This window comes from Elaeis guineensis, chromosome 11 (assembly GCF_000442705.2).
Source record: "Elaeis guineensis isolate ETL-2024a chromosome 11, EG11, whole genome shotgun sequence".
NCBI lineage: Eukaryota > Viridiplantae > Streptophyta > Magnoliopsida > Arecales > Arecaceae > Elaeis > Elaeis guineensis.
Genome location: NC_026003.2, coordinates 12,244,562 through 12,260,360, shown reverse-complemented (window position 1 = coordinate 12,260,360; position 15,799 = coordinate 12,244,562). Strand labels below are relative to the sequence as shown.

The following is a 15,799-nucleotide window of genomic DNA, read 5'->3' as shown; positions in this document are numbered from 1 at the left end:
TTTATTTCCATGCATGTTTGCTGTTGCAAATCATGGTCAATTATCTCAATCTTCAATGGTTAAGGCCCATCATCAATTTACTATCCACTATCTCTAAAGTCAAATAGTTAATAGAAAGTCATGGTCAGCGAACCATCCGAAACCGCTCGGTTTCGGGCACGCCAAATCATACCAGTAATGGACTGGGACAATTCCAGCCTTCAAAATGAGACATAGCAAGGACTGCAGAGAGGGCGAGAAGGAGAGAAGGAGAGAGAGAGAGAGAGAGGAGGAGGGAGAGACGGCCTCTGGAGGCTACCGAAGGGCCATCAAGGCCACCATTACCGCTGCCGAGGCGGTGGATGTCTGAATCAATCATAATAGGGGCTTCAACCTCTGTTTTATTTTTTATTTTGGTTCTATCAAGCGAAGTTGGCAACACCATTGTCGACTCCATCGAAAAATTGCCAAAAAAAAAAAAAAACAACAACAAGTCAGCATCTGTGTTTCCTATTTCGTTCGATAAAACAAAAATAAAAAATGACATAGGGGCTGAAGCCCCTGTTTCAATCGATCTGGACATCCACCACCTCCACAGGGCAACAGTGACCTCGACGGCCCTCTAATGGGCTCCAAGGCCATCTCTCCCCCGTCCTCCTCTCCCCTCTTTGTTGTGTTGGTCTGGGCTGGCAAAGAATGGCATGGGGGCGTACTGAACCGTGCACTAGCCGAACCAATACGGGCTCTAGTATTGGCACAGCCAACCTTGGTATACACTTTAACCTAGTGTCGAGGTAATTGCTCATAACATTGATCAACATGGAGGTTTTTCATATATTTTCTTGGAATTACTATAATTATGTATCATTAAGCTATTTTCTTTTTTATGATCATGTTATTGGATCCATACGAGTCCAAACCTGTGTTCTATATGACTGGTTGCTTGTTAGGAGGTAATACAATCTCTTTTGGCCCCAGTCAGTCACTCAAACTATTGTTTAATAAGATATAAGAATGATATCTAGATGATGCATGGTTTTTCTAAGACTTTCCTCCTAAGTATTTTTGAATTTCAGAGAGGGATGGAGCTTTCTCTCTCCTATCTATTTAATAGATATAGAGATGATACTGCACTTTTAGTTGAAGCCGTACAACATCCTCTACCTCTCTTCTCCATGTTCTCTCTCTCGCCCCTCTCTCTCTCATTGCTTCTCTTCTTCTCTATTATTCTTTTTTATTTCCTATTCTTCTTCTCACTGTTTTGATATTGTAACAAGGTATCAAAGCAACGTCAGGGCTGTTGTTTTCCTGCTGCGTGGTTCAAGAGTCGTGGGAAAAACATAGTATCATGGAAGTACCTTGATCATGCTGTTATGATTTCCTCTTAATGTGGAATCATGGGCATCCCATCTGTTGTCTATTGACCATAGCTCTGTACCATATAAAGCATGTGATGCCATGGAAGAGGACTGTTTGATGCTGATTATGACCAGATAAGTATTGATTTTAAGTGAAGAGTAATTGCATGATCAAGATGCAGTACCAGGACCAATTTTGGTAAATAACTCTTATCATGTTCAAAATCAGTGAATTCTGTACTTGCTTCCCTGTAATGCAGAAATCAAATGTTCTTATTTGATTGTTGATTTGTGACAGTTTGCATATTCTCCTTGTCCCCGATGTGCTTCTGCTCATTCCTAGTTGTGCTTAAAATGGTGATTTATACTCATTCTAACTATTTGCTGTTATCTAGTATCTTGGTTACGGTAGGAGGAGGAAGTGTTGTTAAGGCTGGGATTTCCATGGGTGATATATATGGTGCACAAATGACATTAATCAACCTGTCTGGGGCTAAGAATTATTTATAGTAGGCAAAAGTTGTAGAAGTTTTCTTGAAGGAAAAATGACAACATGATCATCCATTGAAAATCCTCCATTAAGTAATGATAAAAAATGATAGAACCTTGTTACGGAACAACATGGAACATAGCATGAGTAGTAATTTGATGTCCTGCAGCACAACAAAGGAAATATGGGAAACTACAAGAAAAATGTATTCGCTCGAATCTATGAGATATATGAATAGATTTTTCAGGTTCAGTGAGGAAATAAATCACTGAGTGAATACCATAGTCAATTGAGAGGACTTTGGGAGGAGTTAAATTTGCATAAACCCTCTCACAAATGACATTCAAAAACAAGGACAACAAAGAGGATTCCAGAGTTGCTAAATATGTATCTAGGCTTAGCTCTAATTATAAGCATTTAAAGGGTCAATTCATGAGCACTATTAAGCTTCTTTCTTTGGATAGCATGTATGCTTGTCTTCAGTGGGTATCTATCTCATCCTCTACTCAGCGCATGGCTGAAAAATCTTCATATCTCTATTGGTGGATATACAGAAGTTCAAGGAGACAGTAAAATAGATCTTAAATTTTAAACTATTTAAGGGTCAATGTCGAAATTTTAAGGATTAATAATGGGGAAGAATATGTCTAAATTTTCAATGAGTTTTATCTTATCTTCAGGATCAAGGAATTCTTTTGCAGACATCTTGCATTTATCCATCTCAACATAATGGAGTTCCTGAAAGGAAGAACCAACATCTTTTGGAGGTATCTCATGCTCTTTTATTTAAAGGGAATATTCCAAAATCTTATTGGAGTGCTGCTGTGTTAACTGCACCTTATTACTAACAGAGTCCCTTCATCTTTGCTAGGCAATAAAAGTCCCATTCAAGTGGTTGTATCCTCAAGAACTTATCTTTTCAATAATTTCTCATGTCTTTGGCTGTATTTGCTTTGTACACAATCTAAGTCCATCTAAGGGAAAGCTAAATTCTGGATCCTTTAAGTGTATTTTTCTAGGTTATTCGCATTCACAAAAAGGATGTAGGTGTTATGATCCTTAAGAAAGGTATATTTTGATGGCCCAGTCCATTGGACTAGCCCATCACTGAGTCAACCCATGTCCCACCCAAAAAGGGGAAAAAACATAGAAAAAGCTAAAAGAAGACTCCTCTCTGATTGATTCCAGGAGCCGGAGTCCTAGGGAAACTAGGATTCTAAGGCTCTCTATAAATAGCACCCTATCCCTCCTATGATCCTCCACCGGTGATCATCGCACCTTGTCCTTTCTCTTTCTCTAGTTTAAGATCATGGCTTTCTATTAGTGTGCCCATTGGAAATTGAAGCGGAAGACACCCGCTGGAGCCAAGGTAAGGCCTCGATCTCACCTTCTCTCTCTCTTTACCCTTTTCTCGTGACCTTTAGCATCGTTGCTGGCCACAATTTCACTGGAAAACCATGAAGAAATAAATCTCTTATTTTGGCCAAACTTTCTCTCTCTTTCCGGCTATTGGCGTCGCCATCCCTTGAAGCTGAACCCCTGTCGAGTACCCCCACCTCCCTACCACTCACCATAGCGGAGCCATGACCACCAATGATCGGCCAACAGCCAAAAACGAAGAAGCCCGATTCCCCTTTTTTTTTATTCTTATTCCCATGATTTTCTCGATGCTGATCACCACTGTTGGCCATCCACCGCTGCCCACTGCCGACCATGCGTCCTCTAACTGCACCATCAGACCTCTAGCTCCACCATTGGATCAAGACCACGACACCCATCCTTCCTCCCCTGTTCAGCCAAAGAAGAAAAAAATGAAGAAAAGAAATAAAAGAAAAAGAAAAGAGAGAGAGTTGTCTCTCTCTCCTTCTCTCTAGGATTTCTCTCTCTACTCTCTCTTTCTCTCTCTATCTATCCATGGACCTCGATAGAGGTACTCCTCTACTATGAACCTAAGATGATCTTTCCAAAGAGGCCGGAAATCACTTTGATATCCATGTAATATGTCAATCCCTCCCGACCCTTATCGGATACATCTGGAATCTAGTCATCATTCACCTTATTGAATTACCTAAATCATAATTGACCATGGCCAGTTGAGTACACCTTGTTCAGACCAATTTGGTTAGTTGGGCATTGTTGCTGAGTCGACTCTATCCTTCCTCCAACCTGGATTGCCTAATTTTATGCCATCTCAGTTCTCTTGGTTTTCGCATTGTTGATAATGGATTTTACTTGCTTTGAAGAGGTTCAGGTGCTTCACATAGTTGAACTTGAAGGATTTAAGACGAAAGAGGTAAGTAACCCTAATACTCATTACTTATTTTCGAATTACCAGATGCTTTTAATGCTTAAGACTTAACGAAATATCAAAAGAAATATTTGACATTGATGATTCTGTGTTTTCTTAAATTAAGAATCAAGCATACAATATTATACAAATCATGTATTGTCATGAAAAGTATGGTTCTATGGATATTCTAATATTAACGGCTTGTTTATAAACTATGAACTCCATATTTATAAAAATCTATATGATTGTTATGAAAACACTGATTTCATGATTTTTCACTTTATGGATTATGAATTCTGTAAAGTTGTCAAATATCTTTCAACTTATTTATTTATGATGTAAGAACACATATTTTAAGAAAATATGATTTAAGAAGTATGATTATGGGCTCTTAGATAGCTATGTACAGGCCTGCCAGTGGGTTATGGTAGTTGGCATGCGGCTCTGCCAATAGATTTTCATAGCTTGGCATATAGTCCTTGCCAGCAGGTTATAGTAGTTGGTATACAGTCCTTGCCAGTAGGTTATAGCAAGATTTTAAATCTTATGGGATAAAGGTGTTCCGGTTTCTTCATAGAACGGGATGTCCTGCTATCCCGTTCCATTCCGACAGTAGTCTCGATCAAGCATCCCAGTGGATATCCTCCATTTTTCTCTCCTTCTTCTTTCCTTTTTTTTTTTTGTTTTCTTTCTTTCTTGTCTTTCTTTCATCTATTTTCCTTTTTTTCCTTTCCTTTTTTTCCATTTTTTTCTTCTTTCATTTCATTTTTCCTTTTTCTTCATCTTCCTTCATTTTCTTTTTTCCTCTTTCTTCTGCTTTCCCTGCAAAGATGGGTTCAGAGTCCTGAGCCCATCCCGATCCTATTTTCTCATACGAATGGGATAGGATGGTTGGGACATCCCCTATCTCACTGGGACATAAAACCTTAGTTATAGTAGTTGGTGTTGGAATATCGTTACATTTGGAAAGCATGACAATTTCTCCCTTGGATATTTGGAAGCATGACAATTTCTCCATTGAATATTTGGAAAGCATGACAATTCTTAATAGGAAAGTATATCAATTTCTCCATCATCCTTGATTTTGTATCATTTGAATTTCTTCTTTATTTGTTTCCCACAATCATGGGATTGTATCTTTTCTTTATTTGTTTCCCACAATCATGAGATTTTGGTGGGATTGTATCTTTTCTTTATTTATTTCCACAATCATGAGATTTTGGTGGATCTTAGTGTATTATATATATTTGTAAATAATGCAATAGATAAACAAGCTTCACCATTTACCATTTAACATGGTATCAGAGCTTGGGGAGAGAATCCTAGCCATCCTAATCTCTCCAGCAGTGCACTATCCCACTGTCTCTCTCCACCAAAATCCAGCCTCCCCTGAGCATTACCCAGTCCTTTCCCATGTGTGGGTCCTCCTTCGTGACTCGTTTTCCACATGAACAATAACTTTTCAATTCTTTTACGCATGTCTCTCTTCGATTTGGAGCCTTTTTTTGTTGCTGTTGCTGTTCCTTGAAGTATTCGTAAATTTTCCTTCAATCCAAGTCAATATGTTGGCATCTTTGAACCCATCTTCTTGGACAAAATCAGGTATTTTCACTTCTGCTTTTTTTGTTTCATCCTTGGTCACCACAGAACAACTGTTTGATCCCAATTATCTATCCTGGGCTGCTGCTATTCAATTATGGTTTAAAGGTCAAGGATATGAAGACCACTTGATTAAGAAAGCTGCAGATGTTCCTGCTACTGACCAGCCCACTTGGCAAAAGATTGATGCTCAACTGTGTAGTCTCTTATGGTCTACTATTGACTGTAAACTTTTTCTATATCCGTCCTTATCAGACTTGCTATGATCCATGAAAAAAGGCTAAAGCCTTATACACTAATGATATTCCACACTTTTATACTGTTATTTCTGACATATTACATCTCCAAAAACTTGACCAGGATATGCCTACGGCCTACCTATATAGGCCAGATTCAAATTGCAAAACAAGAGCTTGCTGAACTGTTGCCTATCACTGTTGATACTGAAGCACAGGAGCAACAATGTGATAAGCTCTTTATGGTTCTCTCCTTGGCTGGACTACCTCCCGATCTTGTATCTGTCCGTGATCAAATTCTGGCTAGCCCTATAGTACCCTTTATGGAAGATGTCTTTGCATGTCTGCTGCGCATTTCCTCTCTATCTGTTCCTGACTCTAATGCTTCTCCCACTGACTCTTCTGTTCTTGTCTCACAATCTTTTGATCAGAACAGTTGTGGTGGAAGCAATGGCGCGGAGGTAACCGTCAGCGACCATAATGCACTTAATGTCATAAGATTGGCCATACTCAAGATCGTTGTTTTAAGTTGAATGGCCACCCATCTTGTACTGCGAATGTTGCCCAAGCCGATTCTACCGCCATTGTGTCACTTTTAAAGAATACACCACCTTAAATTATTTCCATTCCTACTGCTAAGTATGATGTGCATCTTTAGTATCAAGCCATCAAGCAGTCTACTGTTGTCTCTGCTGCTCACACTGGTAATTCAGTTGCTTATCTCACTCATTCCTCCTCATTTGGACCGTGGGTTCTTGATTCTGATGTCTCTGATCATATTTCTGATAATAAATACTTTTCTTCAATATTACTAGTTCTTCTTCTCTTCCTATGGTTACCTTGGCTAATGCTCTAAAACCTTAGCTAAGGATGTTGGTTAGGCTAGATCTCTTCCCTTTTTACCTCGGATTCTGTACTCTATATCCCATAGTGTCTCTTTAATCTTATATCTATCAGCAAATTAACATATTCCCTTAATTGTTCAGTCACATTTAGTAATAACTCCATTCTTATGCAGGACCAAGGTACGAGACAGATGATTGGCACCGGATGTGAGTCATAGGGGCTTACCACCTCACATTACCTACATCACCAGTAGTCTGCGCTTCTAATGCACCATCGTCTCTTGTCCATAGTCGTTTGGGCATCCTAGTCTTTCGAAGCTTTAGAAGATGGTTCCCCATCTCTCCTCTCTATCATCACTAGAATATAAGTCATGTCAGCTTGAAAAACAAGCACGTGCTTCGTTTTTAAAGTGTATCAATAATCGAGCTGCATCCCCATTTGATCTTATTCACACTAACGTATGGGTCCTAGTCGTGTCAGTTTTATTTGGATTTTCAGTACTTTGTGACATTTATTGATGATTACTCTCGTGGCGCTTGATTATTTTAATGAAAAATTATTCTGAGTTATTTTTAATATTTAAATCTTTTGTGTTGAAGTTCGTACTCAATTTGATGTTCCAATTCATACTTTACGTAGTGATAATGCACAAAAATATTTTTCTGTCTCTTTCAATAGCTTCATGCAAGGTTTTAAATCCCATGGGACGAGGCTGTCCTGATTTTTTCATGGAATGGAATGCATCGCCACCCCATCCCATCCTGACACTTAGGACAGAGGATGTCCCAAGACGTCCCGATTAGGATGCTCGAATGCCAACAGGACGGCTTATCCCAACACATGGATGGTACCCCATCCCGATATCCCATGAGACGTCCTGTTGGGATCTGAATCTTTGGCTTCATGTCTTCACATAACATCCTTCATGAATCTTCATGTACTCATTCTTCTTAGCAAAATGGAGTTGCTGAACATAATAACGTCATCTAATTGAGACTGCTCGTACATTACTCTAACATAATAATGTTCCTCTCCATTTCTGGGGGATGCTGTGCTTACTGCCTGTTATTGATTAACAGAATGCTTTCATCAATTTTACAGAATCAGATTCCACATTCCATTATGTTTCCTACTTATTCTCTTTATCCTCTTCCCTTTTATATGTTTGGCTGTACTTGTTTTGTTCGTAATCCAACCCCTAGACAGGATAAACTTTATGCCAATTCTCTCAAATGTGTCTTTTTAGCTGCTCTCATCTTAAAAAAGGATATCGATATTAATCTCCAGACACAAATCGTTACATCACCTCTATAGATGTGACTTTCCATGAGAACACGTCCTTTTTTTACATCTCCTTCTGAGCATTCCATCATATTGAGGTTCTTCTTGTTCCCTACATTAGCCCTCCTGAGGACACTCCAGCTTGCCCACTTCAAGTTTATCATCGTCGTCCACGTTCTGACCCTCATGCAGGCCCGATTAATATTCCTACTAACTCACCCTCTCTCCAATGCCTGTGCCTACCACAGACCTACCTCTGGTAGATAGTCCTCCCATTGCTATTCGAAAAGGTATTCGCTCCACTCGTAATCCTTATCCTATTTATAGCTTTTTGAGTGATCATCATCTGTCTTCACCCTATTATGTTTTTGTATCCTCCTTGTCTTCCATTTTTGTCCCTAAAACTACCAGCGAGGCACTGGCTCATCCAGGGTGGCGGCAGGCAATGGTTGATAAGATGGCGGCTTTGCATTCTAGTGGCACTTGGGAGCTGGTCCCCTTACCACCTGGTAAATCCACTGTTGGTTGTCGTTGGGTTTATACGGTGAAGTTGATCCTGATGGAAAGGTTGATTGACTCAAGGCATGGCTGGTTGCCAAGGGCTATATCCAGATTTTGGCTTGGATTATGGTGACACTCTCACCAATGGCCAAGATTGCCTGTGTTCATCTTCTTCTCTCCATGGCTGGCATAAGACATTGGCCCCTTTTCAATTAGATATTAAAAATACTTTTCTCCATGGAGAGCTTGTCGAAGAGGTGTATATAGGGCAACCACCTGGCTTTGTTGCTTAGGGAGTTTGGCTTGGTTTATCGCCTTCGTCGTTCTTTTTTATGGCTTGAAGCAATCTCCACAGGCTTGGTTTGGGAAGATTTAGCACAGTCATTCAATAGTTTGGTATGGTTCGCAGTGAGGTGGATCATTTTATTTTCTTTCGCCATTTCTCATAGCGTCAGTGCATATACTTGGTTGTCTATGTGGATGATATAGTTATCATAGGCAGTGATCAGGATGGAATCTATCAACTAAAGCAACACCTCTTTCATCATTTTCAGACCAAGGATTTGGGTCGTCTGAAATACTTTGTGTGTATTGAGGTGGCTGAGTCTACTAATGGTATTGCAATCTCACAGAGGAAGTATGCACTAGACCTACTGGAAGAATCTGGCATAATAGATTGCTGACCTATTGATACACCCATGGATCCAATGTCAAACTTCTATCTGGATAGGGGGAGCCACTATCAGACCTTGGACGGTATCGAAGGCTTGTTGGAAAACTGAATTATCTCACTATCACTCGACCAGATATCTCTTTTGCTGTAAGTGTTGTTAGTCAGTTCCTACAAGCTTCATATAATAGTCACTGGGATGTCGTGATTCACATTCTAGATATATTAAAAGAGCACCAGGCCAAGGATTCTTATATGAAGACAAAGGGCATACCCAGGTGATTGGTTTTATAGATGCAGATTGGGCAGGGTCTCCCTCTGATAGGCAATCAACATCAGGATACAATGTTTTCATTGGAGGCAATCTAGTATCCTGAAAAAGTAAGAAATAAGATGTTGTAGCCAAATCAAGTGCAGAAGCAGAATATCAAGCTATGGCATTGGCCACATGTGAACTCGTATGGCTGAAGCAACTACTCCTGAAATTAAAGTTTGGTGAAGTCAAACAGATGCAGCTGATATGTGATAATCGAGCAACCATGCATAATGCTTCCAATCCAGTTTTTCATGAGAGGACCAAACACATAGAAGTCGTCTGTTGCTTTACTAGAGAAAAGATTCTTTTAGGAAGCATTACTACTAGTTTCATTAACTCAAATGACCAACTAGCAAATATATTCACTAAATCTCTTAGAGGTCCTCGAATCAGCCACATATGTAACAAGCTAGTGCATATGACATATATGCTCCAGCTTAGGAGTGTTGGAATATTGTTATATTTGGAAAGCATGACAATTCCTCCACTGGATATTTGGAAAGCATAACAATTCCTCCATTGAATATTTGGAAAGCATGACAATTCCTGCACAGGAAAGTATATCAATTTCTCCATCATCCTTGATTTTGTATCATTTGAATTTTTTCTTTATTTGTTTTCCACAATAATGGGATTGTATCTTTTCTTTATTTGTTTCCCACGATCATGAGATTTTGGTGGGATTGTATCTTTTCTTTATTTGTTTCCACAATCATGAGATTTTGGTGGATCTTGGTGTATTATATATATTTGTAAATAATGCAATAGATGAACAAGCTTCACCATTTACCATTTAACAGTTGGCATGATATTGATTACGACCGTGTTATGGGTATAAGGTGACCTTAGCATTTAGCCTGAGAGAATTATTAAGAATCATGATGTGGCAAAATGATAGATGATTTATGACTTTATTTATAAAATCAACGTGATTTATGATTTTGCATTGAAAGCCTTATTTATATAATTTGCATGATTTAAGCATATGCAAGAGCATGGTTGATTCATATATGATTATATTGTTATCGTAAAATATTTTATTTTCTAAAGATAATCATCTTCTTTAAATGATTTATTGATGCATGTACAAACTTATGCTTGATCCAGTAAGAAAGTATAGGTTTTACTTACTAAGCTAGTATAACTTATTTTCTTTTTATCTCTTTTTTCAATGGAGTAAGACTACTAGGAGCGATGGAGGATTCAGGCTTGGGGGTCTGTGCTAGCAAGCTTGAAAATTGTGTAGCTTGATTTAGTTTATTGGATGATTATAGATTTGTAGTTAACTATTTATGAATTTTGAAACATAAATTTGATATTTGATTTTGGATTTAGATGCTTTGAACTAGTCTTGGTTTTTACTTTAATTAATGATTTGAATTGAACATCGTTATTACATTTTATTTGTGATGCATCTTTTATTCTATTCAAGATAACGAATGTTGGCTTCGTGTTATCATGGGCTGTACCCCTCGGTAGTATGGCCGTGTTATATCCCAGATTGGGGCGTGATTTATATCTCTTTAGATGTGACCTTTTATGAAGATCTTTCATATTACTTGGAAGGATCATTATGGAGGATACTCATGAAAATAATGTTGGTACAATTTCTCCTCCTATACTTCACCTATTGATGAGCCATATAGTTTATCTCAGATAAGACAATTGTTTGCATTAGGAGGAAAAATGTATAAGGCATCCGAAGACAGTTCTTAACCAATTGACCAACTTATTTGGAGATCCAAGAATACGTATCAATTTTGCATCTCCTCCTGTCATTGGAAGTGATTTGCCTATTGCTCTTCAAAAACCAAACTGAACCTTCATCCCATTTGCAATTTTCTTTCATTGGATTCGCTTCGTCCTATATGCAAGTCTTTTGCTCTTCCAATCTCTTCCATATTTGCTCCTAAGAATTTTCAAGAAGTTCTCTCACATATTGATTGTAAAAAGACTATGATAGATGAGATGGAAGCACTACACAAAACATAACTTGGGATTTGGTGCCTTTACCTAAAGCAAAATAAAGACTTGGATATTGTTTCGTGTATATAATTAACAATAACCTGATGGTTCTATTAAGAGTTATAAAGCCTGGCTTGTACCAATGGCTATACCCAGACTTATATAGAGTAGATTACCTTGAAATCTTCTTCGAGCGGCAAAGCTCAACTCTGTTTGTGTTGTTATTTTAGTAGCTATTAATCTTGGTGGGTCCATGTTCAGGTTGATGTTAAGAACACTTTCTCACATAGAGACTACATGAAGAGCTTTATATGGACTCAGCCCAGGCATTCATCGACCTAAAGGTTCAGAACTTTTTTGACTGAAAAATCAATGGATGGTTTGAAATAATCTCCAAATACCTGGTTTGACAAATTCAATCATGCTCTATTGAATTCAGATTCAAAAGAGGTCAATATGATCACTCCCTCTTTGTTAAGAAGACTTCTTATGTTACGATTGTTCTTATTGTATATATTGACAATATTGTTCCCGCCGGGTGTGATAAAGCATTAAAGCTGATATTAATATTCTAAAGCAGTTCTTGCAGAAGATGTTTGAGATCAATGATTTGGGATATCTTCATAATTTTTTGGGAATTGAGGTTGTTCATTCTAAGAAATGGATAGTTATCTTAGAGGAAGCATGCCATATATCTCCCTGAAGACAGTGGATTTCATGGTTGCAAACCTGTGGAGACTCCTATGGAAGCCAGTTTAAAATTGTATGCTAAACGAGGGGAGATTCTACATGATCCAGAAATGTATCATCAACTACTAGGACAATTGATATATTTAACCATTACTAGACACGACATTAGTCATGCAGCTCTGTGGTTAGCTAGTTTATGTGTGGTCCTTATGCTCCTCATCTTGAAGCAATGTATTGGATTCTGAGATATCAAAAAATAACACCTGGTCAAGGAATACTATACAATACAAAAGGACATATGCAGGTATTCAGATGATGATTGAGCAGAATGTCCTCCTGAAAGGTTTACATCTTAATATTGTACCTTTTTTTTTTTGGTGGTGGGGGGGAGTGGTGTAGGGATTGGTTACATAGAAAAGCAAGAAAAATCAGCAAGGTCACTGTAGAAGAAGAGTATAGAGCTATTACTTTAGCTACATGTGAGTTGACATGGCTTTGTGCTTTATTAAGTGAAATTACAATTTATTCCTCTTATCCTATTCCCCTCCAATGTGGTAACCGAGATGCCATCTATATTGCAGCTAATCCAATTTTACATTAGAGGACTAAGCATATTCAAGTACATCCTTATTTTCTTCGAGGAAAAATTGCCAATAGAGGTTGTCATGCATCATGCTTGCTCTACTTCTCAACTCACAGAGTAGCTCACCAAGGATCTCTGCTGAGATAGTTGAAGAACATGGATGTCAAGCTAGGCATAATTGATATTTTCTGCTCCAGAATTTGGGGTAATGTCAGTAAACATGGAGTTTTTTTTTTTCCCCAAAATATATTTGCTTCATATCTACTGTAATTATGTCTTACTGGGCTTATTTTCTATGACAGTTCTTGTTATTGGGCCTTTTTTTGAGCCCACGTAAATCTAATCTTATGTTTTATATGACCAGTCACTTATTAGGGGCAGTACAATCTTTCTGCCATAATTAATGACTGACCCAATTTTTTCAGTAAAATCTGATATGCCATGGACTAGTTGAGTTCATAAAGCATCCTTCACACACCTCTCTTCTGTGTCTTCTCTCTCCTCCATCTCTCCACAGCTTCTCTTTTTCCTCTCTCTCATTCTTTCTTGTTTCTCATCTTCTTCTTGCTATTTTGACACCATGATAGTAACTGTTGCCGCTGAAATCTGGGACTTAGTTGGAAAGGCTGGAGTGGTGGCACATCCTCTTAGAAGAGAGACCTGCAAGATAAGTCCTGGCCGGAGTTGGCTCCGGCGAGGACCCTCCAATGCTTCAGTTAGAAATCAGGAGAAACAGATGAGTGCAGAGAGAACGTGTGTGCGTACCTTGGGGGTCCCCTAGAGGTTCTTTTGTAGATGAGGGTTAGAGAGCCATTTTGGATAGATTACATGGCCGATTTAGGTGCGATATGGTGGAATTTTCTGTCGGGATTTCTGAGATCAGGTGGTTACACCTGCCTTATCTAGTTCGGGACTAGCTAAATGTCGCGGACGCTTTTGAATTTGAAATGAGGGCGCATATTAGATTGAACTGGCTTCTTTGTTAGGCCTCGACATGGTCCGATGGGGATGGATGCCGAAGGAAGAAAGTGGCTGGAGCCAGCTGCGTTCAGTGAGACAGACCGGTGAGGGCCGAAGTATACCCGCAGTTGAAGTCGGTGATCGGCCAGTTTAGATGTCTAGTCGTTTGTAGATATTGGACAGATGTCGGATGTCAGCTGTCATAGAGACTGAGATAGGCTTGAGGCCAAAGTCAGGATGAGGTCGAAATTAGGATCGACTGATCCTAAGCATTCTACTTAGGAGGATCAGTAGGAATCAAGGATCATCAAGGGTTGAAACTAGGATCGGAAGGTCCCAAGTTATGCACTGAATAACTTCAGACGGTTCTTTTATGGTATAGGAGAAACACATATTCCTTCAAGATTGAACAATTCCATCCCTGACAGCGCCATGATATCGGCCTTACATATCACATCACTTGCCTTTCCATTAATCCATATCTTCGGCCTGGATGACAAATTTCCCCCAAACACATGCCCCTACTCTCGAGTTTGGTGCAGACGAAGGGAGTACATGAGTTCTGATTTGCCGAAGACATACTGTCCTTCCCATCGAAACGGTGCCTGTGGTCCTCGAATGGAACGAATGGTCATATCAGCGAGTAATCATGACCGAGAATGCACTTGGAAGTAAGGCTGAAGTTTTCGGACTGTAATGATGAGGGCAAAGATCAGCTTCTCCAACTTGGTACATTGGGTCTCTGCATCATGTAAGACTCGACTGATATAGTAGATCGGCCTTTGAACTTTGTCGTGCTTAATGGACCAACACTACACTTATAGCTGTTGGTGAGATTGCAGGTACAAGCAGAGTTCCTCATTAAGATTCAACTTGCTGAGGAGTGGTGCCAAAATAAGATATCTTTTCAATTCCTTGAAAGAGTGTTGGCATTCTTCAGTCCACTGAAAGTTCTTCGGCTGCTTTAGAGTCTGAAAGAATGGAAGGCAGCGCTTGACCGATCTTGAGACAAACCGGTTCAGTGCTGCCACTTGCCTGTGAGACGCTGAACCTCCTTAATATTCTTGGGTGAGCTCATCTCCTGTATGGCTTGAATCTTCTTAGGATTGGCTTCTATTCCCCGACTGGACATCATGAAGCCCAAGAACTAACTCGAAGTAACTTTGAAGGTGCACTTAGTCGTATTCAGCTTCATTTGATACTTCCTCAGGGTGGCAAAGGTTTCCTTAAGGTCTTCAATATGAATTCTAAAGGTCCTACTCTTGACAAGCATATCGTCCACATAGACTTCTATGTTCTGCCCAATCTGATCTTTGAAGATCTTATTCACAAGATGCTGATAGGTTGCACCTACATTTTTTAGGTCAAAGGGCATGAGACCCCGATTAGTAATAAAAGCTATTTTCCCTCATCTTTCGTGCCATTCGGATTTGATTGTATCTCGAAAATGCATCCATGAAGATGAGAAGTTCATGTCCTGAGGTTGCGTCCACCAGTTGGCTGGTGGAAGTAAGAGATAGCTGTCCTTCAGACATGCCTTATTGAGATCAGTAAAGTTAATGCAGATTCACCATTTGCCATTCACTTTTTTCACCAACAAAACCATGTTCGCGATCCAGCTTAGATAGATGAAGTCTACATCCAGTAGCTTGTCCACCCATTCGGCTATTGCTTTCTGCCATTCAAGTATAAAGCTTCTTTCTTCTATTTGATGGGCCGATGGTTCGAGTTGATGCTTAGCTAATGCGTCATTACCTCTGGATCGATGCCTAGCATGTCTGCTGAGGTCCAGACGAACACGTTCGTATTTTTCTGTAAAAAAAAAGATGAGACGTCATTTAGTTACCTGATCGAGTTTTGATCCGATTTGGACCGTGTGCTTGTTACCGTCATTGAGTGGATCATCTCCAAGTCCCCACTAGCTTCCCTCGCTCTTTGAATAGTTCATCTTAAGTGTCCAGTGCATCTACTAGGTAAGTCTCAGAAGGTCCCGCGCTATGAAGTGTGATGTTTGCACTTCGCGCTAAGGCCTGAT

At 39.4% G+C, this 15,799-nt stretch overlaps 1 pseudogene; it reads left to right on the top strand.

Annotated features, from left to right (window-relative positions):
• The first annotated feature begins 604 nt into the window (after positions 1–604).
• LOC140852359 (uncharacterized) lies at positions 605–6,513 on the top strand (annotated as a pseudogene).
• The last annotated feature ends 9,286 nt before the right edge of the window (positions 6,514–15,799 follow it).